Source organism: Equus asinus, chromosome 7 (genome assembly GCF_041296235.1).
Source record: "Equus asinus isolate D_3611 breed Donkey chromosome 7, EquAss-T2T_v2, whole genome shotgun sequence".
NCBI classification, from domain to species: Eukaryota; Metazoa; Chordata; class Mammalia; order Perissodactyla; family Equidae; genus Equus; species Equus asinus.
In genome coordinates, this window is record NC_091796.1 from 29,527,414 (window position 1) to 29,551,081 (window position 23,668).

Below are 23,668 nucleotides of genomic sequence, written 5' to 3' on the forward strand. Positions count from 1 at the left end.
GCATCTGGAAGAAAGAGTATGGAAACTCCTGGCTGTGGGTAGAAATGGTTGGTCAATGTGCTTTTGTTAGGAATACTAATATGGACTATGGGTGTGCCTCTCCTGGGCCCTCTCTTTCCTGCTGTCCTATCCATTTTAGTCTTGCAGGCCAGCATGGACACAACATAAGCAGTCGACATGTCTGTCGCCTCGATGTCTATGGACATGGGCAAGTGTGGGCCCCCAATTGCAGTCAGCTCAGCAGTGAGAAGGGTACAGAGAATGAGCAGCTTGGAGGAGTTTGAATGACTCAAGGCAAAGGAAGAAGGGAAAGGAAATCATCTTCTGAAGATCTCTAAAAGGAATGAGGAATCTTGTCTGGGATTAGACACTGAAGGATTTTGAGCAAGTAAGACAGCTTTTGGTTTTACCTGTAGACCCAAGGAAAATCAGAAATTAACATATGTATATTTCTCAAATGCCTATTATATCCCATACAGAAGGCATAAGAGTAGTCTGAGACATAATTTTTGTTCTCAGGGTCTTACGAAGTAGATTCTTTGAGTCAAAGACTCCTTTCTTTTGAAAGGAGAATCAGAGAGAAACCTAAACTCTGGTAGCTCCACTGACTGAGCCAGGTTGAACCCTTCTTGGATCGCACCCACACTGAACACTCCTATGGAATTCACAAGGGCTGAAATGAGTGTCCATATCTTATAGTCTTCTATTTCTCAAAGGGTCCTTCCTCCCTGGCTGCATATGGATGGAGTGCAGACCACTGTGGGACCCAGGGGCCTGTTGCTGTGGGAAGTGTGAACGAATATCTCCATTCCTTACCCAAACAGGGTGCAGAATGGAATCATTCTGTCTTCAGTGTTCTGATGACTCATGATAAAGAAAATACAGAACTTTTCCAACTATAGTAGTAAGCCAAGGAGAAACAAATTCAGAACACAGCCATAAAAACTGAGGCTAGATGTCCGACTATAAAAAAATCCCCAACACTATATATAAAGTGTTCCTGTAGAATTCACTATTTCATGTGTACTAGGTACTCTGCTGTGGCTCAGATAGGGAGTAAGAGCAGGATGCTGAGAAGATACGACGAAAAATGGGAGAAAAGTGGGCAGGAGATTTCTGAACCATTAGAAACGCCCTGGGAAATATGCCTTGTTATGCATTTGCAAGAAGGAACCAGGAAATTAGTTGCTGAAGTTCTTTTGAAGAGAGGCCATAAAGACAATTATGTCTCAACTATTACATTTGAAGAGTTGTTTGTTCGTTCTTTTATTTATTCCTTTCATGTAATCAGTATTTATTGAGCATCTTCTCTTTTCCAGATATAGCATTAGGTGCTGGAGATTCAGGGGAAACAAGACAGAGGTTTACAGCCTTTTAAAAGGGACTTCTATTTTTAAGATGGCTGTGTTAAGACAGCCCTGACTGCTTCTTTCTGAGTTCATTCCAAAACAACAAGGAAAATGAAAAACAGAAATGCAATCTTGACCTTTGTTGTGGAAGGGCTGCCAAATGCCATAAAGTTCCAACCAGGGGCAGGTAGATGAAAGGTGTCTGCTACCAAAGACCTCAGACAAGGCTGGTAGAGCACAGAGTTCATCAAAGAGGGCAGAACCAACACCACCTTTGGGGAACAACTGGTCTACAGTGAATGGGCTGTCTGTGAGAGCATCTCTGGACCCTGTTTGACTCCTTCAAGAAGCAGGGAAGTGATGTAAAGAAATACCTAGGCATGCCATCTCTGAAGGAAGCAGTTTGTTGGAGAGGCAGGTTGGAGAAAGGTTCAACACGAACTGATGTCGCAACTTCCAATATCTTCTTTCTTCCAGGAGGTAGTAAAGGCTGCATCAACGTGTACACACGTGCATACACACAACTCTATGTGCCATAAGGTGCATCCTAGTAAATGAGAGAGACTCTCTGCTGAATGCTATCATAGTCTGGCCTCTGCCCCATAAACTCTCTGCAAAATAGCTGGTTAAGAAAGAGCTTATTTTAGTTAAATATGAGTCAGAATAAAAAAGAAACCATCAGAAGAGCTCTACAAAAATACTGCAAGAAAGGAAGGTAATGATTAGAGGAAACAAATAGACAAAGAACCCATAATCAAGTTGTGTTGCCATAGAGCTAAAGGAAACTGTGCCAAGCAAATGAGCATAGACAAACAAAAAAATTAAAAAAATAACAAATCTTAATTAAAAAGATCACTTATGTAAAAAAAGAGGTCAACGAAGAAATGTCAAGACAACTGAAAGTGACAAAAAAGGAGCTAACAGAGCAAAGGAAAGAAGCAGGGTAGAAATATAATGTCATCACAAAAATTAGGGCCATCAGAGGCAACAAAAAGGAATACAGACACTGTTGAAAATACAAAAGTAGCTTAAGAACAAGATTGATAGAATGAATTAAAAAAATGAAAATGAACAGTTAAAAAGGCTTAGAAAAAGAACGTGATAGCTATGGAAGATGAGCTAGAACAAATAGACCTATGCATAGGCATAAATGCAGTACTTGATGAAGAGTGCTGAAAAGAACAAAATAGAAAATATATTTGGAGAAATACAATTATAAAACATTTTCCAGAACATTTAAATAGACAGACAAATCAAACCCAAACCAAACCAAACCAAAACCAAAACATAAACTGTCTCAGGAAAAATTGACATAGAAATATCAACTCAAAAGGTAAAGGAAGACTCTTTTACCATTCAAACGAATGAACACGAAACCAAAACAGACAAGAAGAAACAAAACCAAAAGCAAAATTCCTTTACCAAGGGGGAAAAATTAAGCTGGTTTTAGGGTTTTCTACAACAACATGTCCTGCTAGAAGACGGTAGAACCAGGCTTACAAAAACCTCATTAAGAATTAAAACAAAAAAGTTATGCTCAAACTTTTCAAGTACAAATGCAGCACTAAACATCCAATAACCCAGGAAATGTAGTTACCAGGATTTATTCTTGTCTTGAAGAAACTAGAGGCTGAACTTTAACCAACCAGTAGAGAATGGAGAAGCTATGGCAGAAAGACTGGTGCTGAATTTTTCATGATTTATTTGAGGATTAAAACTAAAAAAAGCAAAAACCTGGGGCAATTATGGTTAAAGAAAATAATATAAATTTTAATGAACTACAACAACATGAAAACTTTGAAACCAGCAAAATTCAGAAGGTGAGGGAAGAGGGAAGGTGGGAGGGAGCCAACAGTCAGAAGTTACCACTTAGGGCTAATGAATCAAGTATTAGAAAGAAATGTATATTAAAAATTATAAAATTAAAATTAGCAGAAATCTCCTCCTCCTCCTCATCATCACCATCAACTAAAATAGGGCAGAGTAGGGAAATGAGAGGCATGAGAGGAGGAAGTATGTAAATTTCATCATCTTGCAGAGCTGACAGTCAAAAGCAACTAAGGATATAGAAGATTAAGTATATTATTATAAAGATAACCACTTAAAGAACGAAAAATGTTAACATTTTCTAAACTATCACCATGAACCAACACATAAACCAAATTAAAAAACAAAACACAAAGCATAAAGTGAAATAAAAGCAGAAAGACTAAGATATTAAGACTAAGCCCAAGTACCTATCATATCAAAAAATATAAAAGTAAAAATGTATCAATCGAAAGAAATAGTTTCTCAGTTTAAATTACAAAGCAAAAAAACAATTATATACTGTGTACAAGAGACACAATTAAAACAAAGTGACCACAAAGTTGAAAATAAAATGATGGGCAAAGTCCTAACCAGCAAAGGCACACAAGCCAACAAAACAAAAACCAAAAGAAACACTAGAGATCCCTACTTTAGACATGCATCAGACAAGCTTGAGTTCAGGGCACACAACAGTAACTGACGCAAAGACTGGAACTTTACTGTAATCTACAGTGATGCTCTAAATATTATGAGTATTGATGCACCAAAAAATATAGCAGCAACATTTATTAAGCTGAAACGCAGTACATATAAAAATAAAGGCAGAGACACACGAATAGGAAGGGACCACAGTAATACAATTCCCTTCGTTCAAAGTAATCAGAGAATGCTTTTGGAGTTGCATTACACTTAATTTTGGAATTATCTATACTTTTCAACTCCCTGTATTTGTACAAACAGCTACAAGAAAATCTGACAGTGTCTCTCCCCTGCTATACATCCTTCCACAGCTCCCCATACCTGCTGCATAAAGTTCGAGTTCCTCTGGGATCTGGCCCCTGCCTAGTTCTCTAGCCTTCTCCTACTCTTCATGTGTTCGGTGACATATCCGCAACTGGGGGTTCTCTTTCCCACATCTCCTTGCATTTGTGTTGGCCCATACTGTTTCCTCTTTCTGGGTGCTCTTTACTACCTCCAACTGCAGGTGGATGTAACCTATGACTGCATGAACATGTCGCTTTTCTGGGAAGCCTTCTTTGCCTCCAAACCCCCCAGGTACAGGAAACAATTAGTACACACATACACCTTACTATCACTGAATCAGTTCTTTAGGATTGAGGCAACCAAGATATCTTTATTTCATACCGTCTCTCACTCCCCGCACGAAATTAGGTACTAAGTCTGCCATCTCTTCCCCTATTATTTTTCATTTCCTTTGCAACCACCTGACCATCGCCCCCTGCACTCCTGAGCTCCTCTTCTTCGAGTATCTTGCCACCAGCCTTGCTCTGTCCTGTTGATTCAGCATTCTGCACCTGCAATCCACCTTCCTAAAGCTGCATTTGGTCAAGCTAGCTTCTTTGCTCCAAAGTCTCCAATGGGCTCCTTTTCTTTTTGATCAATTTCTTCATTTGTGTCAAAGCTTTCTACAAGTGGACATGATGCCTTTTCCAAAACGATTGTCCATCACTCCCATCTTACACACTGTTCCATGCACACTGACAATCCCTCCAACCACGCCATGCACACATGCTGTCAGGATGGCCTTCATGATCTACACTTTAACTATCTTCATGTTCTCTCTCCTTTTTTCTGCCTATCTATCCAAATCCCACTCCAAGAGCAACCGCTCAGGCACCCCTCCCTGGTCCGCCAGCCCATGGATCTCTACCCTGAGCTCTTTTGACATTTATTATCAACATCGCAGCTTGGCTTTTATTGTAATTCATGCTATGAGTTTGTGAAATGAATAAAGGACCCCTCAACTAAACTGAAGTCAGGAAGGCCTGTAGGGGGAGCTCTCACACCCTATCATACATCACCAATTGCCTTAAACAGGAAGAGAGTTTTCTTGTGTCTGGCAGGAAGGTGTTTACTACTTTACTACTGATCAGGAGAAAGGAAGATTTCTCTGCCTGCTGGGCAACAGCCCAGCCAATGAGAAGTCGCCACCACCCTGAACTCTCGCTCTCCTCCAGTGGACTTTCCTTCTAATCAGCCCCTCCCAACTCCCCCCTTTCCTCTATAAAAGCAGCCTCTTCCTTTGTTTCTCTGGGTTTGCCAATGGTCTGCCATAGCACGCATATCCCAAATTGCAATTCTTTTTGCTATTCCGGAATAAACTTGTTTTGAGGGTAAAATAGCAAATTTGCTTTTTTGGTTAAGCTGCACTTATTTGTACATGTTTATCTCTTTTGATAGATAGGAAGCCTCAGGACTGATATCTTATGCTTCTTCTACATTATCCTTGGCATCTTGCAAGGGGCTGAGAATATAGTAGATGCTCAGCAATCATATGTGCTTTTTAAAAAGATACAGAATCTGCTCCTTCTGTCTGTGGCATTTAGCAGGATGCCAGCTCACCTGAGTCCTAAGCCTTAGACAGCTTCCTTCACTGCCTCCTCCCTTTCGGGGGCACAGTGACCCAATTTCTAACGGTCATTTTCTCATTATTCACCTAGCCTAATTAATTACAATGGAGTTGCTTACTTTTTTAAAAACTGCTTCCCTACCCATCGTCTCAATGGACCTTCACTTGATGCCACGTTGTATGTAAGGTGGGGATTGTCAGCTCAGTTTACAAATGGGGAAATAAAGTCAGTGGATCACTGGTACAAGAGAGGCCAGACCCCCAGCTTCTGCTTCCAGTCCAATGTCCTTTATATCAGAGCAAGCTATGTCTCTTCCCCAAGTTTCTAGAACATCTCTCTGAATGTGTATTTTTAAAACATTGATTTTTGCTAAAATCTCTCTCTATTTTGCTTTGATTTTTCCTTCCTCATGAAGATGCTGCCCTCTCCCCTGTTGGGAAGCATTCTTTTTTCTTTCCTGAATGATGGCCTCACTCGGTCCCCCCTTTGGTTCTCTTCGCCTGAGTTTCCACTTAGCCCTGCCACCCCCTGGAGAACCATTCTGGCTTAATGCCTCCCGCATCCTTTCAAATTGTTCTTGTGCCTCAGCTCGGGATTTCCTGCAGGGTCGGCCTTCTCAGCTAATGAAGAGCCTGTAGCTGAAGGCACTGTTCCTGACCAAGTTGCCCAACCCTGCTGGGAGGTGGGGATGGTGGTGCGTGGGAGAGGAAGTGGCAGTCCTGCCTTGATGCTCTGGGATCGCAGGCAGGGGGCTCTGTTAATGCAGCTCTGGTGAGTCCTGGAACTTGCTGGTACCTGCTTTTGTTTTGAAAGCCCCCCCTCTCCCAACACCCCCCCCCCCCCCCACACACACCATGTCTGTAGAGTGATCCACTTTACCGTCCTCCAGGAGAGCTCAGTCATACTGTTTTTTCTTTCTTTAAATTGTTCAATAGTATCACTTTATACTTTGTGGAGGTGGAGTGTGGAGAGTAATATTTATACCCCAGACCAATTTAGTAGGAGTGAGCTCTTATTACGTATTTTGGAGAGATGCTGGGGTCACCCCTAAGGATAACTGTCCATCAAATAAAGTGGGTTTTAAGTTGTCACAACCCTAGTAGCAGATATCTATCATTTTTATCCCTCCTTCTGTCTCTGCTACCCATAAAGGGAACAAGTAACCCAGCCTGGGTGCAACATAGAACCTCATCCCCTTGGCTATCAGATTGGCCCAAGGGATGGGCATGTGACCCAAGCTAGGCCAACCGGAGTCCATCCCTAGATGTGTCAGAGAGGAGCTGGGCAGAGGAAGCCAACTTTCCCGTCTGGCTATTGAACTGTCAGGATATGAAGCTGTAGGGGCTGATGCCAAATTCTCAACAACAACCAATTTGAGGAAACGACATAACACGCACAGAGAAACATAAATTGAGATTGAGGGATGGGTGGCATTAAAATTCCCAATTCTAATTATTCATGAGGCCAGCTCCCACCCCTGGTTTTTCAGGAGTTTGACTGCATGAGCCTGTAAATCACCTTTTACTGCTTAAGCCAGTTTAATTTGTTAATTGCAACCAAGAGAGTCCTGGCTAATATAACTCCTTCTGTCTGGGACTTCTCCCATCACAGGTCCCAGATGCCTTGTAGTGTCCCCGGCTGCCCAAGATGAGGTGGCCTTACACAGCAGCACTAGAGACTCTTAGGGGGTTGATTCCTGGCTGCTTACAAACCCTAAAATCCCACCCAAGTGGACACTGTCCCATCATCGGTAGATAAGGCACAAAAGGCATGAGTCCCTGCAAGAATGAGAGCTCCACGAGGCAGAGAACTCTGCCTGCTTTGTTTGCCAATGTACCATCTATCTGGACAGGGCCAGGCACACAGTGGATGCACAGTGGATATTTGAATGAATGAATCAGTGACTATGGCCATTCATTCATTCACAGGGCCAAGCAGATGGCTGGGATGCCTTTCTTTTTCTGCTCAGACATCTTCAGTCACTCCCCTCCGCGTGCCAAAATTAACCCTGTCCTCAGTCCAGTTTCAACCTGTCTGTCTAGCTTTGTCTCTTACTATTCCCCTAACTGTTCAAAGAGCCTCCCAGTGTGAAGGAGGAGATTAGCTACACTGACTGCATCCTACTTCTGCATCCTCTGTGCTTTTGCTTGGGCAATTTCTTCCATCTAGATGGTACCTTCTCTCCGCACTTCACAATCTCATGTTTTGAAGTCATGCCTCAAGGCCCGGCTCCGACGGCATTCCTGCCATGTGGCTGGCCCTGTCTCTCCCATTCAGAAAAAATCTCGTGCTCTGGTGGACCCTCGCAGCACATTCTTTCCGCCTTCACCCTCTGCAACTTGTATTGATAAGACTACCGATGCCCATGCCTTCTCCCTCCCAGTCGACTCCAGGCTCTCTGGGTGCAGCCTTTCTGTCTCTCTTTGTCTTTGTCCATCATCTTTCCCTTCTGCCACGTCTTCTCCACCACCTACCACACTTTCCCACCAACCAGGTCCTAGCAGAAAGTCTCACACATAGAGGATGTCCAGTGAATATTATCAGACACGAGTAAATCTGTGCATGTTGGTGCAAAACAGTAAACTCTGGCCTGACTGGGACAAGCGTGTGGCGTCAGGCTTCATGGCTACATGGCTCATCTGCAAAGTGGGGCTAATAAAACTACAGACTTTCTCGGGGTATGACACATAATTAAGTGCTCAGTAAATGTTGACTGTTATTGATAGGTCTTGGGTACCTAGAAAGCCAGGAGAATACTTTTCTCTCCATTTCCCATTCAGTTGAGGTCTCTGATATTTACAACCTGACAATTATCTCCATTTCATACCCAGCAACGTGGCTTCCCAAACATCTACTGCCTTTAAGGGTCCCCCTGCATTGTTACCTCTCAGCCAGCCAAGCAGCCAGCTTCTCCCCCATTGGAGCCAATCCGTCACCACTGCTGCTCCAGCTCCTGGGCCAGAGGAGGAGGGAAGGGAAGGGAAGGGCAGATCAGCCCCACCACAGACTCCCTTGCCCACTCACTGCCCTGCCTGGGCTGGGAGAGATGGGACAAATCTGGGATGCGAAGCAAGCCTGGCTGCTTTCATTAACTCCCTTTGCCATCAGAGCTGCCAACAATGAGGCCCATGAGGAAATGGAGCAGATCTGGGTGCTTTCGTCTATTTTCCCCTTGGCACATCTGTGCAGTTGACTCTGGAGGCTCCACTTCTCTGACCGAACCCCCAAATAGCTCCAGAGGCTTATAATGGGAGGAAGCTCTACGCCAGCAAAAGGGTCCTCTTCTTCTCTCCTTTGTTTCTGCATTTCTCTGTCTCTGGCTCTCCTCCGTCTGTCTCATTCTGTGTATCTGTTTTTTTCTCTCTTTAGCTGATATCTCTGTGATCCCCATCTCTTGCTTTTCTGTCCTTCTCCAGCTATCCCTTCCTTGTCTGTTTCTGTCTGCCTCTCTCATTTTGACCCTCCCTCCTTTCTTCCTGCCCTCTCCCTGCTCCCCTCCTCCTGCCTGCGGTTTGGCTTCCCGGCTCTCCCTCTCACTGCCATGTTGCTGCAGTGGTGAGAAGGGGACCATCTATCTGCCACAGGCAGGCTCCGCCAACCTCGACCACCTCTCTCCTGCTCCTGGCAATTATCTGCAGGTTGGCACAGGGCCCGGAAACTGCCGCTTGCACCGCCCCGCGGCTCAGGGCCTGTTTCTCCACGCCAGCCCCCTTGGAGGACCGCTTGGTGCCGTGCCCAGGATGTGACAACCGGCAAAGGTCACACACACTCCAAAGAAGATGGAATGCTCTACGAGTGGAATTGACATTGGGCAGATTTGCAAATGTCCCTCTAGACTTTCTAACATTTCACAGAGGGGAGGAATGAACAGCAAAAAATAGAAATTGTAAATTGTACAGAGCGCCCCTGCCCTCGCCCCCCCACCTTTAATATTGCATACATTCCAATTTTTAATTTCTTTGCTTCTTTTTTTAAAGGGTAGCATTTGAATTTACCTTATTTGATATATTGTAATTCATCCACACGACTTCACTGCAAGTTGACAGTGTGCCTGGTACCACAAGGCTAGGAGCTGATCTTATATTTATACAATGCTGTGCAGTTCTGTAAACTGAGTCACAGCTAGGACCTGATACTCTCTAGCTCAGAAGTCAATGGGATTTCAGAGCTGATGGGGACTTGTGAAGCTATTTATGCCAAGCCCCTCATTTTCAAGCTAGGAAATCTGTGGTCCAGAGAGGCTAAGAAAGTTACCCGAAGTGAGCCAGCTGATTGATAACAAAGGCCAGATAAGAACTCTGGTTTTCAGGCTCCTGATAAAGCACCCCTCTTACTCTGCACCCCAACGCTCCTGCTCGGTAGGCACGGTAGAGTAATTAACCTTTAATAAGGGAGGAAGCTGATCTTCCAGAAAGACCAATGATTCTGCCCAGGTCACTCAGTCACTAGGTGTTAGAGTTCCAATATCTTTCAATATCTCATTCATTTAAAAGTGTATCCTTCTAACCAGTCCACTAACCTCGTGAGGCATCCTGGTAATTAGAGCTATTGAGAAAAGGGTTGGTGGGGCTAATCACCTTGGGCTGATTTGTGCCTTTTCATTGGTTCTGAGCATGGATGCTCCTTTCATCAACACTGAAGCTAATCCCTATCATAAACTGCTTCCTCATGTTCAACGAGCCTTTTGCTGAGGGCTGGCCCTGATTCGCTGGTTCACTGCATGGCAGGGTACCCTGTACCTGCTGCGTGCACAGTGCTGCATCCCACGTGCTCTCTCTTGGAGAACTTCCTGCCAGGAGTTTACTGACTCTCGCCCCCAGCCTCACAGTAGTAATTTACCTGTGTGCACTGTGGCACTGCCTCACTCATCAAGTGGGAAACCCCAAGAGGAAATACAAGTATGCAAAAAGGATGACTAAAGGTTCTAGAATACTCTACCAACCTGGCTATGACCAAATCATGGCTCACTCTTGGGTCAAGGGTAAAGTTGCAGGTTGAATGGCCTTGGTCATATGCTTGTGGCTTTTAGTTAATAATAAGAGCTGTCATTTATTGAGCATCTACAATGCACCAGACACTGCCATCTCTGTTAACCCTTGCCTCCACCCAAAAAGGTCAGGACCATCGTTGCCATCCGTTTCCCTAACTGGGGCTTAGGGAGGACAAGGCCATGCAGCTGTCCACTCAGGTGTTGAGTTCAGGCTTTCTAACCACCCTTCCACCCAGCAGCCTCCTAGTGTGTCCTGTTTACAGGGAACCCAGGTCAGAGGTTTCTGCAGTGAATTGGTGATCCGTGGCTCATGGGAAGGAAGGGAGAGCAGAGCCGCTATGTGAGTAGTAGCAGGTCGGTCGGGCTGTTTATTTTCGGGGTGGGGCTGAACCTGCCTGGATACTTCTTGGGGTCCCAAGGACATTCCGTATCACAGCGCATTATGAAAGCACACATTTATCAAATATAATCCCCCTGAGGCAAACAAAAGTGAATGACCATTCAGCACATTTCATTTTAAAGAGGGAGGAACAATCATAATGATGTCAACGATCGTATTGAGTACCTAGTGAGTGACAAGCAGTTTGCTCTGTGCCTCATTTATCTTTCACAAAAATCTGCGAATTAGGCATTATCCCATTTTGCAGGTGAGGAAATTCAAGTCTGGAGACGTTAAACACAAACAAAAACCCCAGAGAACCTCTGCAGATTTATTCACATTTTAAGTGTAGGACTGGGATTCCAATGTCAAGCCGCCTGCTTCCAATGCTTTTCCACCACCCTGCTCTCCAGGAAGCACACCCTCCTCTTTAGAAAGCTTTCCTACTAAATAATTAAAACTTCGGAACGGTCCCAGTCCTTAAAGGGATACATTTCAATTACCTGGAAAAGTCACTGAGGCCGAACAACCTCTCTGACTACACTCTCCCTTGGCTCCATTTCAAATTGTATATCTGGGAACCCTCAGCCCCTAGCGGAAGATATATATGTCCTGCCTGGCAGATTCACCTGGGGGCCCTAAAACTGGGGAATTTACGGGCCCTGCTACACCGCCTACAAGGCCCTTACCTGCTTGGAATGCAGGACATGGGCGGGAGAAGACTCTCCTTGGAAGCCAGGTCCCCGTTCCAGCCAGTCAGCTGGCTCTAAAAGTCTATGCCTTTGGTACTGAGGTTTTATTTTCCCTTTTGATGCTGTTATGGGGGACAGTTGAAGAGGAAATTCCCTCTGGTTCAAAAGACTCCAGATTTATGGAGTAGCATGAAAATATTTGCCCTGTGTTTGAAACTGCTGAAGAGGGAAAAAGAAACGTTGTTTTCTACAGATTTATGAAAACAGAAATATTGATTTGTTTTGCTTGGGGTTTGTCACTCTTTTAATGATAACTTGGTGTTCTGGGGGGCTTCCAGAGGGCCGAGTTTCCGGCAGGTAAGACTGGTGCCTGGGGAAATTGTGAAGTTCCTTTCTTGCACTTTCTTCTCCATCCTCTGCATCCCTCCCACCTCATGTTCCCTGTTTCATTCCCACCTGCACTGACTCCAGTGTCCCGTGTCACCTCGGACTTTCCCAGAGAGAAAAACCATCTTGCATGAATTCACAGCAATTATGCAGAATGGATGGGTCACAATTTCTTTTGGATTTTCGCCTTTTAAAAAATGCTGAAGATGAGTAATGCTACCCAACTGAAATATATTCTTACTCACATGGTGTAATTTTAGGCACTTGTGAGAGAAATAAGTTCGGGTGGAATCTGAAGGTCTTTTCGTCACCCTTCATGTTGTGTCGCATAAGTAACAGTGGGTTCTGCCTAAACGTGAGGCTGCCTCTGACTACAAACATGGATTTTGCCTCAGTACTACCTCTTTACAGAGCCAAAATTATTCTAGACACTTTGATCTCAAATATCAGTGTGAGGCTTCCTAGCAGAGTTGAGGGATAGGGCCCAGGGCCAAAAATAAATTAGAGTAGGTCCTAAAAAAAGTGGATTAGTGTGCTGCTGCTGAAGGATGGCTCAGGATGCTGCTCCTGGCAGAGGAGGAAGAAATGCAGTTCCGTCAATAAATTGTTCAATTACATCCAAGCTGGGTGGCTCCTGGAGATGACCCTGTCACTCAGATTCATCCTCACATTCTCCAATGTCCCTTAATGCAAGAGAGCCTCTCTGAGAAGTGACCACAGCAATGCCGTCCTCTGTGCAAGTTCCCTTAAGGCAATAAAAACTTCTAGCAAACTCCGAATTTCCTCTGCATGTCTGCTCAGCAACCAAGAGCCTTTGGGAGCAGGTTGTCAGTGTCAGGAATAATAGGAAACAGAAGGACTTGGGAAGGGTGGAGTAGAAAATAGAAAATACAGGTAAAGTAGGTGGAAGAGAGGGATGAACTTTTGGGGGACAATAAAGAAGAATTGGGCCAGCCCTGTGGCATAGTGGTTAAGTTTGTTCGCTCTGCTTCCGTGGCCCAGCGTTCGCGGATTCAGATCCTGGGCGCAGACTTATGCACCTCTCATCAAGCCATGCTGAGATGGCATCCCACATACAAAATGGAGGAAGATTGGCATAGATGTTAGCTCAGCGACAATCTTCCTCAAGGAAAAAGAGGAAAATTGGTGACAGATGTTAGCTCGGGGCCAGTCTTCCTCATGAAAAACAAAGGAAAAACTGGGGAAAATAACACTGGCCTCAGATGGCCTTTGGGAGGGAGGTGGGAGGTGAAATCTGGTTGGAAAGATCAGGGCAGGTGCCCAGGGCCTATGACACTAGGTATTGGGAGAGGGTTTGAGAAACATCCATTTGGCTTCCAAATAATTTAAATAAAGGCGAGCCAAAGCCTTTTCTCTCTCTAGCTTCCAAGTCACACAGCAAGACCCAGGAGGCAGGAGCCAATAAAATCTTAAAGACGCCCAAGGACCAGGCCCACACATTCCAAATGCTTCTTAGGGTAAGTAGTTTCTGCAACAAAGCAAAATGAATTTACAAGTAACTCATTAAAGCTGCAGGGGAGGGAGACTGCGAAAAGTTTCCAGGGAGGGCGGGATGGTGAATGGAATTAATAGCACAGAACTCATTAGTACCCGTTATTACTAATTTAAGATATGTGAAATGTTATTGATATTTTCCTTGGTGCATATTCTCTGTTGTTGATTTGAGTAAACTTCATTAGGGCTGTCTTCACTTTTTTACAGCCTACACCTCCCAATCTTATTTTCCCATGAGTTGGAACTTTCACAAAGGAAAATTCTCCTATTGTGAGGGCTGTTAGGAGTAGTCAGGAAGCCCTTAAGTCACAAATTCCGGGCTGGCCCTGTCCGAAGGTGAGGTGGGCAACCCCATGCGTATGCGTGGGGATAGCACCCCGATAGGAAGACGGTGGTAGGAGAGTACAGATGGAGGTGGTGTGGGGAGAGCGGATGAAAAGTCAGCGTGTGATTTGTGGAGACCTCAGTGAGGATCCTCAGCCTTCTCTTCCGTGCCTGACTTTGGTGGTTGCCTGAGATGGTGCCATGTTGGAACCATCATTGGTTTAAGGCAGCATTACTTCCTGTCAGATGAGAATACGCTTGAGAAGGTAACAGATCACTCACATCTTCATGAAAATGCCCTCCCAACCCCTCAGAACCCAATGGCTCTGTCTTAGAGAGCAGTTTTGAGTATTAAAGGAAGCTGGAAGTGTCCAGAATTACTCACCAAAGAGGGTGGACTTGGATGGGAGCACATCAGGGCACTGGATTCCTGGAGGGGACTGGCTAAGGGTGAGAGAAAGGAGACACAGTGGAGGGGAGGCTGGAGATGCCGGGGCTGAATGCAACCATCTCCAGATCTCTGCTGAGTTCTTCAAGCTCAGTTTTCTTATCTTATGGCCAGGTCAGGACAGACCTTCACCACACATTTACAGGTTCTTCTAAAGGGGAGCTCCTCCCTCTAAACCATGATCAAAATCATCTGCTAAAAATGAGAGAGGTCACGACATGAGAGCATCTGCCTGACAAATCTAGTCCCCAAATGTCAGAACTGGAAAGAGCTGTGGATTCCTGAATTCCTGAATGTTTTCTGAGCAGCCTTCTGTCCCAGGTACCGGGTGAGGCTCTGGGGATAGAAGGTTGCAAGTTGCAGCCCCGGCCCTCCATATGCCCTCAGTCCAGCCACTCACCACCCTCTTCTCACAGTCAAGGGACCTGGGCACAGCTGGGAGGCAGCTGCACTCAAGGTCACACAGCTTTTTGAGGCAGAGAAGACACATAGGACATTTGTGCAGCATCACAAGGAGAGCTCCCAGTTTGGCCAACTGGGACGCTATCTGAAGCAAGGAGGTGAAGGCACCACGAGGACAGAGTGTTTATCCTTCTCTAGAGAAACAGGAGGTCAAATATGCCCAAGTCCTGTGAAGGTATAGACGGATCTCAGAGAATGCCCCAGTCACTGGATCTTTCCGCATTATATAGACAGCTCCCCCATCATGTAGACAGCATTTTATAGACAGCATTATATAATTGTCCTATTTTACTGTCATTTGTACCCCAAAGTATAGCTTTCTGCACATCAGTGTATCCACTTGCACCAAACGTTTTGTAGGTTTTCTGACTTTGCCAGAACTGTGAAGGGTCATGAGGCAGGGTAATTTCACACACCACCCAGACTTGGGGCGACGTGACTCTATCCCCACTCTGCCGTCACAGTTCCACCACCTATGAGGACACTGGGGCTCAAAGACAGTCACGTGGCTAGTAAATTTGCTCTTGGGCGAGTTAGAAATCTCTTTGGGTCTCAACTTGTTCTTTTGCAGAAGGAGGAAGCTGGGCTAGAAATATTCTAAGCTTTCTTCCAGTTCTAATGTAATTCACTGAGGCGGGAATGGCTGATGGGCCAGCCGAGTTGGTGAAATCAATGTGTGGCTAGTTAATCATTTTGAGCACAACATCAGGAAGAAAAGTTGACTCTTTAGCAGGGGAGTGAAAAGATTTGGGGTTGTGGGGCCCCCACAGCCCAAAGGGAAGGGCTTCTCTTCCTGAGTGTCACCCCTGGGGGGGGGGTCCCCGCCCAGCAGCTGTGGGGCCACTCTGAGTTTTGCTGTGATCCAACTCTCCTTTCCTAATGTTGCGGGAAGAACATTTTCACGGAACACAAATCACTGATCCTTCATTCTGTGACAGCAAATGGAGACTAATGATAGGAACCGGTACTTAAGAGATGCCTTTACGTTAATGCCCGTTGCCGCAAACTTGTTCCAGCAAGCTCCTTCCTGCTGCTCGGTTCCCGGCCTGAGGACCTCACCCTGGGGGCTGCAGGATGGTAGAGGTGAGGCAGCAGTGCCTCACCCTGGCAGCCATCTCTTCTACATCTATCTTCCTTCATGGCTGAGCCTGAAACCCCCAGTCCAGGCTCTTTCTGGCTGTCTTACATCCAGAGCAAACCCCCAACGTCGCGTGGGCTCCTCAGCACTTCTCTCAAAACCATTCTCCCAGGACAGCCGGCACATGCATGTCCTCAGCTTCCTTGCCACATCTTTCAGTGATGTTTCATTCCTGATACTCAGTTCCCCTTTGGAGAGCATCTGAATCCAGGACGCTCCTTCTCCTCCCATCCCTGGGAGGTAGCTACACTTATGATCTCCATATTACAGATGGGAAAATGGAGGCACAGTGAGGTAAAGTGACTTGGTCAAGGTCATGCAGATGGTAAGTTTTAAAACCAGATTGGAACCCAAGCAGTCCAGCTCCTGAGACTGTGCTCTTGACCATGAGTTTTTTTTCTGCCTTTTTTCACCTATGCAACCTTCCTGACTCCCAGCCATAACTTCCTGGTCCCATGGAACAAGACACCATCCAGTGACCCTCTCCCACCTGTTGCTTTCAAACAATGCTCCTAGGATTCTAGAAGTCTCCCAACTGCCTCTGAGCCTCAGAGAGGTGGGGGCAAAACTGAAGCAAACCTGGGCACTTTCATTCAACTCCCTTTGCACCCAGAGCTGCCAGTGATGAGGCCCCATGAGGGAATGGAGCTGGCTTTGGTGCTTTCTTTTATTTTCTTCTCTGCACATATATGCAGTTGACTTGGAGGTTCCCTAGGGGAAGAAAGAGAGGCAAGCATGTGCTCTTCCCTTCTAAATCCACCACCAGAGATGCTGTACATCTGGGACGGCAGTGGGGGGGGGGGGCGCTTTTGGGTACCATTGCCAACAAATCCATTGAAAAAGGGCTATTGCTATTTATTCTACCTTACTGATCCAACCCTAAATAAGATTCAGTCTTATTTGATAACTGAATCTAAGACTCAAAGAGATTAACTATGTGAAAAAAAACTCCTCCAATATTGCAAAATACTATGCAAGAGGTGCTTTGTTATGACTTATTAATATTCAACTTTCACCCAAAGTGGAATTGATTTCTTAGATTCATATTCATGCATGCTCCCTAATTGGGGGGAGCTCCTGGCAGCCCTGAGGTCTCCAGGTTCCTGCATCTTGTGGGTCCTGCAGGCTCATGCACCACGAAGGCTCCAGCCCTCCAGGCAGATCTCAGCTGCAGTAATAAGGCCTTTCCTTGTGTTCCCTCAACCCCACTGCCTACCTTGCATTTATTCCAAAGGCTGTCTTTACCTCAGCTTTGAAAATCTGCAACAGCCCTGCAGCTGGGGAGAGAGTGTATCATTTGGCTCTTTGCCCAGAAAATAAGATGCTTCAAAAAGGTCATCGAAAAAAAAAAGTCTCTTGGGGAGAAAAGGAAAAAAAAAACCCTTCTCTCTCAAGGTTAATTGAGTGGAAGGTGAACTTTCATCGCATGCCGTCCCTGTGTGAAAGCTGCACAGCCTTAAATATGTGGAGAGGGCAACTCACAGGAGCACATGGGCTGGGCTGTGGCTTGGGGACACAGTGTTCTCCAGAGCTGGCCCTGAGTCCCCGGGATCCTTGGAGAGCCTCTCCACCATGGAGGAGCAGGTGGGAGTGTGCAGACACTCAGTCACTGCACACAGAGCCCAGGCCGCCACAGGATACAAAGAAATGAAGGCTGGACTCCTGCCCCCAAGGATCTTTCGCTCTCCTGGATGAAAGTCGGCCAACCGCCAGCGCGAAATGAATCAGAGACAAGCAGTGTGTCTGGTGACGCTGATTCTGCAGGTGGTAGGTGCTCAGGGCTGGCTGGGATCGACAGGTTGCAGAGGATGCTGCTCTGAGCTGTAGGAAGCCTGATTTATTTGGACCTTTTGCACTTGCCTCTTTCTGTGCCTACACTCATGGTTCTAACAGGGTTCAATCTTATCCCCCCACCGGGGACGTTTGGCAATGTCTGGGGACATTTTTGGTTGTCACAATTGAGAGGGAGGTGCTACTAGTGTCAAGTAGGTAGAGGCCAGGGATGCTGCTAAACGTCCTACAATGTGCAGCTCAGCCCTTCCCTCCAATAAAGAATTATCCAGTCCCAAAGTCTCCCAAAGTGGAGAGACTGCCCTAGAACCAGCTTCCACCACCCCCTTCCCACTTACTTCCTCTCTCGTTCACTTTATTTAGGCGTTTGCTCAAAGCAACCTACCAGAAATCTCTTCATGACCATCTTACATGAAATCAAACCCCACATCTTACTCCACCACTCTTTTCCCCCAGCCCTGCTTCAATTTGTTCATAGCGCTTATCCTCGTCTGACAGATGCACATGTGTGTCTGTGTTTGTTCATTAACTGCCTTCCCACACTAGGATGTAAGCTCCATGAGAGCAGGGACATTGTCTCTTTTGTCCCTTACTCTATTCCCAGTGTCTACAACAGAGTAAGTGGCAGATGCTCAATGACCATTTGTTGAGTTAATGGATGAAGGGACGCTAGTTCCAAGCAGCTGCATGACGACCCTGGGCCAGTCACTTCACCACTAACATGCATTAGGATTCTCACACAAGAAAAGAAAGCTGAGGATTAGAATGTTTCCATGGTCTTTTCAGCTTTAAGCTTTTTTTTATTCTATAAGGAAGTGGAACTTGACTTGGGAATTTTGGATGACCAAGAGGGCAGGTTTCAGTGAGGGAGCACTGTGAAGATGGAGCCTGTGTGATGGACTCCCTACCTCGTGCAGATAGTGTCTGCATTAAACAATAAAGCACTTAGCCCAAGGCCGGGTTCCCACCAAGGGCACAGTGAATGCAGCTACTCTTATTTACACAGAATTCAGGGCCAGGATTAGGGTGAGGCAAGTGAGGCACTAGCCTCAGCCACAGCATGGACGGAGGTGCCAGAAAACGCAGCCAGCAAGATAAATAATATTTAAAACAGTGAAAATTAATGCAAAAATCCACAATGAGTGAAACCTCAAAATCTTAACTAAAGACAAGATCCGTATTATTGGTGTTTCCTTTCGCTTCAGGCTCCAATACGGCTTAGCACAGCACTGCTACCAATCCTGTCTTTATTTAAAATTTTGATACTTTGCTCATCATGAATTTTTTTTTCATGAATTTTGATTTTTTAAAAATATTGCATTGAAATGTGATTTGTCCTGATTATTGGGCTTTTCATCACCTCCTTCAATTTTGTGCCCAAGGTAGCTGTCTCCCTCAGGCCCAGCCCTGAGATGGGGGTGCTGGAAAGCAATGGATGCGTCTAGAAGCAGCGAGGAGCTCTTGACATCCATCCCCAAGGAAGAGAACCTGGGAGAGAGGGAGCTTTGGGTACGGCTGGTGGGATCTTAGAATTTGAGAGCTGGGCTTCCTAGGCAGAATGGCACTGAATAGATGGCTCTGATTCTAAGAGAAAGGGAAAAGACGCCCAGGGCTGGGACGCTGCAGGCCCTGGTTTGACTGGGACAGTCCTGGTTGCCCCCATTGTCTCAGAGCAATTCCTTCACTTCTTTTTCAAGTGCCCAGGGTTGGGCTGTGAGTCTGTGGGCACCCTGGGGCAGGTTGCCGGCCAAGCAATGGCTGCAGTGGGCCTCCCCTGACCACCGCACAGGAGAAAGATGCCGCCCTTCCCTGGAGACCTGATCTCCGATGATGTCTGATGCTGCTGGAAGAAATTCTCAGATCCGTCTCAGACCTTAACTACACTTCATAGCTCTTTCCCTTTGCCCTGTGGCTGTTTTTCACATGTCTGACCTTGCCCTTGTCTTGCCAAACCTAGCTCCTGATGGCCTTGACTTGTGACCTGCTGCCAGCACCACAGAGCAGCTGCCCTGGGAGCAACACTCACAAAGAAGCACAGTGTTGGAGAGAAAACTGCAAATGACAAGAAAAATATGTATTGATTATGTATTGATTAATACATGAAATTAACGTCAGTTTTTTTAAAAAACCTTTATTTCAATGGCATTACCGTACCTTCATTTCCTTTTCTGTTGTATTGCGTGTCCTCAACTTAAAATGGATGTATGGACTAAAATGCAAGGTACCCAGCAGAAATACCAAATTCCCACCTCACTCACACAAGGTATGAACTAATACAGTGGATTTAGTGTGTAGCATGTAAAATCAAGCAAGAAGAAATGCCGAAACCGGCAGGACATGCACCCTTTGCAATTGCAAATAATGCACTTGGTGGTTTTTTTTTTTTTTAATGCACTTGTTTTTCATTATCATTGTGGATTGAATTGTTAGTGTTTCAGACCCTGGGCTACATACTTTACAGGCACTGTCCCTTTTAATTTTAATCCCTATAACAACTCTGACAGTGGATGACGTTACCTTCATTTTAGAGCTGAGAAACTGAGGCCCACAGGGCTCAAAGTGCCGAAGTCACAAAGTTGGTAAATGGCAGACCTGGGGTTCAAATCCAGGCTTCTCTGAGTCCTAGCTCTCAGCTGAACCAAAGTACTGCCTTTCTTCCCATCGAGGGTCAAACCAGCAGCTGAGGACATGTCTTACACATGTTTCCAGTCCTCTGTCAAAGGGACATGTGACCAGACACCTCCCCAGCTGTCCCTATGTTTTATATGACCACTGCCCCTGCATCCTAAAATGTTCTGGTTAGCTGAGATTTGACTTGCTGAATGCGCAAACAGATAAATCAGGAGGTAATTATTCATGTAACTCCAGCAAAATGATCTTTCAAAATAGAATGTCACTGGTCTTTTGAATAGTTTAGCGATGACCCATGATTCTTAAAATCTCTAATAGGAAAGGAATTTAGAGGTCATCTAATCCAAACCTCTTTGATTATTGAACTGAGATGCCAAGTAACTTAAACAAAAGTGGATTATTGCAGTGTAATCGTAGATATCGATAACTATCTCTAAGATGATAATGGGAACATGAACAGGAAGGAAGAGTTCATTGGTCTCAATTTGATTATTTATTTATTTTTCAACTTGACTTTTATACCCAATTTGGGGAATAAAAAATCTTACTCATTCTTCAAGTTCTAATTTAATCCTAAATTTTTCATGGAAGTTTCCCAATAGTTAGGTAGTTACTTTTCCTTCCCCTGAACTTCTGTTTTTCTCAGTCTTTGTGATGGCACCTAATGTTTGATTATTAGATTGCTTTCTAATAGCTTTATACTTCTAAATTGATTGCATGAAGAACATAGAAAGGGTATCTCCAACTCTTGCTTCCCCGGAAGCCCCTCACTTAGGGATCAACTTTGTAGTAGATGCTTTCAGGGCCCCGCCTATATTCCTTGGACCCCTCATTGGGCTCCAGCTAACTTACAACTGCTAGTGTCTGCATCTCCGTGCCTGAAGATGCTCCATCCTTCCTTCTCAGTAGGGGAAAGCTTGCTCTTTGTATTTATGGCAGGCCAGAGTTTCAAAGAGTTATCACCCCTAACAATAGCCCTCAAACCAATGACTCTTGGAAGTTGGTGTATAAATACCCCAGCTCTCTCATCTCTTTAAATGGTTCTCTGTCATGTGTTTTGCACCATTTCCCAGAGTTTCCTTGAGAGTCAGACTCTAGTGGCCCACAGCAGTAGGTGGCTAAACAAATGATGCCCCTTTATTCACGGCCTTTTCTTCCCTGCATTACTTTCTCCAATTCTCTCCCAACGTTACCTGCAATTCCCAACTAAATGGTTTGCACTCACATCCTTATTTCAGGGTCTGCTTCTCAGGGAACTCAAACTAAGATAGGCATAGAGGATAAGTCAATACTGACTTGCTGATTGGGTGATTAGCCGACTGTAGGAGTGTTACCTTTCAGATATAGGAGTTGTGCGTTCTCTATTCAGAAGGCATTTGCTATCCTCTTCGGAGGAACTCATTCAATCCTAGTTGAATGGAACAATGATGAGGGGCAAGGGTCCCACCCCAGGTCATCTAGATCTCCTTACTACTCTGTATTTGTGATCTATTACTGACTTTGGTAAATAGCAAAGAGCCAAGGGGAATTATGTCAAACCTCCATTACCCCTCTCCCATCCCTGCTGCTACCAGCTGCATATGATTCTCTCGTTGTATTGTCTTTACACCGATTACCTCCTGACAAGGTCGAGAAGAAATATTGACTCTGGGTTACTACTAAAGCAAAGGCCCCTTCCCTTTGGAAACTCAAAAAGAATGGGAAAATGCACAACGGCAAGATGTTTCCTAACAGGGCCATGTCAAATTTATAGATAAATAAAATATCAGAGATCAAATGAGCCTGGATCAGCAGTTTGGACCTCTCCCCAACCAAGCAGAGAATGTGCTGTCTAACTCTGTCTGGGACTGATTTCCAACTTTGTGATTCACAACTGCAGCCAAGCAGAGCATGTCCAATAATGCTATTTGTTTCCCACTTAAAAAAAAAAGGCTGGAGAAATATATAAATGGCTCGTAGGAGAAGGGGGCATTAGCAGACAGTCAGTCTGACCATAGCGAGACAGGCAGATGGTTTGTGGGACCGCCGCCAGCTGGGTGTTTCCGTAAGCGATCGCGTATCTCCTCTCTGTGCCCCAGCACTCAGCTTGATGAAGAGGTCAGGAGCAGGCTGCCACAGCACGAGGCCAGAGCACACATGATATATGGCCAACCTGTCGGTCGCCTAGAAACAGCTCTGTAAAGGGGCCCAAAGACAAATCAATTTACAAGCCCACAAGTTTGGGCCCAGTAGTGTTGGCTATTATTAAAACATGAAGTTTGACTCTTCAGGTTTGCTTTCTCAAATGCCGCTCAGCCCCTTTAACTTTGACCTCACATCACTTCCTTTCTTTATTAATATGGTAGTATTTTTTGATAAGTGACAGTCCCCTTCAGGTGGGATTCTGGGAAGTGAGTGAGGGTGGAGGCAGGCAGACAGGAGAAGGAAGGGTTCAGGGCAGAGTGGGAGAGGTCTGGTTCCCATTTCCTCACTTGTCTAGTACCTCCTGGGTGCCCAGCACTGTGGGGACAAGTATGAAAAGGAGAATGCATCATCCTTTCCTGGAGAGCCAGAGGTTTATGCAACCCAAGGATGCAAAGAATCCAAATGAGAGATGCGGACAATGTGGATTTTTAAATGGCCGGAGAGGTGGTCAGGAAAAGGCTTGAGAGAAGAGGTGGAATATGAGGTAGATGGGATTCATGTAGATGAAGAGGGAGGATTTGTAGAGATGCACCAATCATTTGGGTCAGCTTAGGAAAGTCTCTTAACCTGTATACACTCTGGTAGGTTTTATCCTTGCTTTTAGAGAGCATAGGATGGAGAACTTTCCAGATAAAGGGTCTAGAGAACAAAGACTGAGTGTGATACTCTAGAGTCAATGAGGCTCTGGTCTAACAAGTGGGCCTTGAGATTTTGTTTATTGATTTGCAAGTAATCCTACTCTCAAGTGATTTCCATGGCAGACTTGAATGTCCCTTGGGATGGTTGCCCGCTGGCCACACCTTCCTCTGCTTACGTCCACTCCGTAGGCTCATCTGCTCAGTTATGGATTCTGGTCAGTGATCTTGGAGTGAAATTTTACCCTCTCTCCTGATTAAAAAGACAAGGGATGGGGCTTCCCATCTATAAAATCTATTTTGTAAATGAATACTGTGTTCCTGCTTTTAGTGAGGCACCAAG

At 45.3% G+C, this 23,668-nt stretch overlaps 1 protein-coding gene across 8 annotated transcripts in view; it reads right to left on the bottom strand.

The window, feature by feature from the left end:
* Positions 1 to 23,668, bottom strand: part of SLC14A2 (solute carrier family 14 member 2) — a 442,098-nt gene that overhangs the window by 197,201 nt on the left and 221,229 nt on the right. For 2 of the 8 annotated variants that reach the window (XM_070513129.1, XM_070513128.1), the window contains exon 3: positions 1,724 to 1,896. The exons of the other annotated variants lie outside the window; for them this stretch is intronic. The gene's annotated coding sequence lies outside the window, so the exon portion shown is untranslated. The remainder of the gene's footprint in view (positions 1 to 1,723; positions 1,897 to 23,668) is intronic. 8 annotated transcript variants of the gene reach the window in all.